Consider the following 2,667-nt stretch of genomic DNA (forward strand, 5'->3'; position numbering starts at 1 on the left):
GGGGAGCGGCCGGCGCGCACACTCGCTCACACACGCACATGCATACACGCGCACATGCACACACGCACGCGCGTGGGGGTGCACACCGACACGGCCACCTCACCACGTGCTGGCCCGTGCTCCAGCTCAGACACTCGCTGACACGCAGCGGGGCTCGGACTTGGCACCTATGTCACGTACAGAATGTATGGTTGCCCATTCCTCCTTCCAGCGACAAAGCACAACTAGCACAGACACACACCCCTGCACACGTGCTGAGACCCACACATGGACGTGCACAGAGGCTGGTCAGATGATGGTGCCCACGCATGCATTCTCACCAGTACACGCCTGAACACACACAGAGACCCCCTGACACCCACCACCACAGGCGTCACACACCATGATGCGCACAGACAGACACACACCAGCGCATGCCGACACTTCCAGATGCACGCTGACACACATGCATGGGTGCTGACATGTGTTCTCCAGAACGCTGACACAACCACACCCTGTCACACACCAGACACACAACTCATACCCCAATGCACATATAGGGCCAAGCTAGAATTGTGATGGCAGTTGTGGCATCATACCCTGACACAGAATGACAATGATAAAAGGAAGATGCACCAACACAGCATCACCAATACACGCTGCCCTACACCTGTGAGTATGTGCCAAGTCGTGCAAGGAGGACCCTGCTCAAGGGCACTCTGGATGTGCATGACACACCATGACACCAGCTGTCACAACAAAACACAGGTCACACAGTTAGCCAGATGTCATCCCAGGCCTGGGCATGCTGACCAGAACTCCTGAAAAATATCCAACCATGCACATGGGGCTCATATGCACAGCTCCTCATGTACCCCTGCACTCTTGCATGCAGCTCTGATCAGAGATAGAGGAGGATATAGCAGGAGACAAATAAGCCACCTCTTAAGGACAGAAATGGCCTAGGGGTCTCAGGGATGTGGACATTCTCACTAGTGAAGCTCCAGGCTCACTTGCAGGCCCAGATTCCTGTTTCCAGGGTGAGAGGAATGGGCAAGATAGGTGCTGGGTGCCTTGGAGCGGGGGTGGGGGATCTCTGAGAGCCCTCCAGGTTGGGTGATGTGGCGGCACCCTGCACCCCCAGGCAGCTCCTGTCAGGACAAGGCTCTCTCTCCTGCTGCTAGGTGTAGCCAGCCTGGTTGCACTCTGCTGCCGAGGAGCTATGGCAATGCTTAGCTATGCATTGTCTGTTAAAGGGGTGTCAGTGCGGAGGAGGCCCTTCAGACCGACTCTGTATGCATGTGAGTGTCCCTGAGGGGTGAGCTCCTGGTCATGACACCTCAGGAAGTGTGGTGGGTGACCAGTCCTGGGAGTCCTCGGGGGCCGCCTAAGAGATTTGGGGTGGTGTACATCCAGGAGGCTTGAGTGGGGTAATAGGGGTCCGGCTGCACACACAGTGGTGTCTGTGAGTCAGGGAAAGCAAGTGGCTGTCAGGCCTGATGTCAGGCACACCAGGGGACATGACAGGAACAAGACAAAAGACGCTGTCTTCCCGGGCTGTGGTCACTGACAGGTGTCTGAGTCTGACAGGAAGTACTGGCTTCAGGGGTACCTATGTACTGTGTGTGTGTGTGTGTGTGTGTGTGTGTGTGTGTGTGTGTGAGCTCCACAGGCTTTCTGGCAGAAAGTGTCAGCATGTGTAGTGATCGTGGGTGGATGCGGCAGGGGCTCCCTGGAAGGGATGATGTGGGTGTCCCTGTGTCTGAGCAAATGGCCAGTGTGCAAGTGTCCCAAGGGCCCATGATCAGATCTTTGTGCCGGAAAGTGTCCACAGTGTCATGTGTTGTGTCTCCCTGTGTGTACCGGTCTGCCCCTGTGGGTTGGGAATGATGATAGGGTCTGTGTGTATGAGAGTGGGTGTACCTGGGGCACGTATACAGGTATAGGACATCGGGGGTGTGAGTTTGCCTGTGTCAGGCCATGTCAATCAATGCGTGTGACTGGGTTCATGTGTGCCGGGGAGCATGTGTGTTTGTGTGTTCTTGTGGGTTAGGTGTGACTAGTGTGTGTACATGTGCGTGGGGAGGGCGTGTCTAGTGTTACATGTGTATGAGGAGTACCAGAGAGACACTGTGTGTCTGTGTGTGATCCCATGTCAGCATGTGTGTGCATGCATGCCTGTGTCAGGGAGGGGTCCCCATGTGCTGGAGGCCATGTCTGGCCTGTGTGTCTGTCCCCAGCTGCTGTGGGATCCCACAAACTGTCCAGCCTCTCTCCTGCCCCACAGCCGCTGCAGACCAAGGATGTGAAGCCTTAGCGCAGAGAATTGATACGTCCTTAAAAATTCAAGGGCTTCTCGTAAACAGAAACTTTTAACACCGTTTAAAGTTTCAGAGCTGCCTTGGAGGAGGGGGAGGGGGCTCCAGGGAAGGCCTGGAGGGTTGGGGGCTGGGGGTGCTAGGGAAGGGGTAAGATGCACGGAGTCTGGAGGGGCACTGGAAGGGGCAGGAAAAGGACTTGGAGCCCAGGGGACTGAGGGACTCAGGGGCTCAGAAAGGGATGCCAGGTGAGCTGTGGGGCCTAGGGGTGGGCAGCAGTGGAAGAGGTGTGGGGCCTCGGGGGCCCAGGAGAAGCTGTGGTGTGTGGAGAAGGAGCTGGAGACAGGTAGGCCCAGGAGGGGACAGAGAG

Source organism: Fukomys damarensis, unplaced genomic scaffold, assembly GCF_012274545.1.
Source record: "Fukomys damarensis isolate Sample0158 unplaced genomic scaffold, DMR_v1.0_HiC HiC_scaffold_30, whole genome shotgun sequence".
NCBI classification, from domain to species: Eukaryota; Metazoa; Chordata; class Mammalia; order Rodentia; family Bathyergidae; genus Fukomys; species Fukomys damarensis.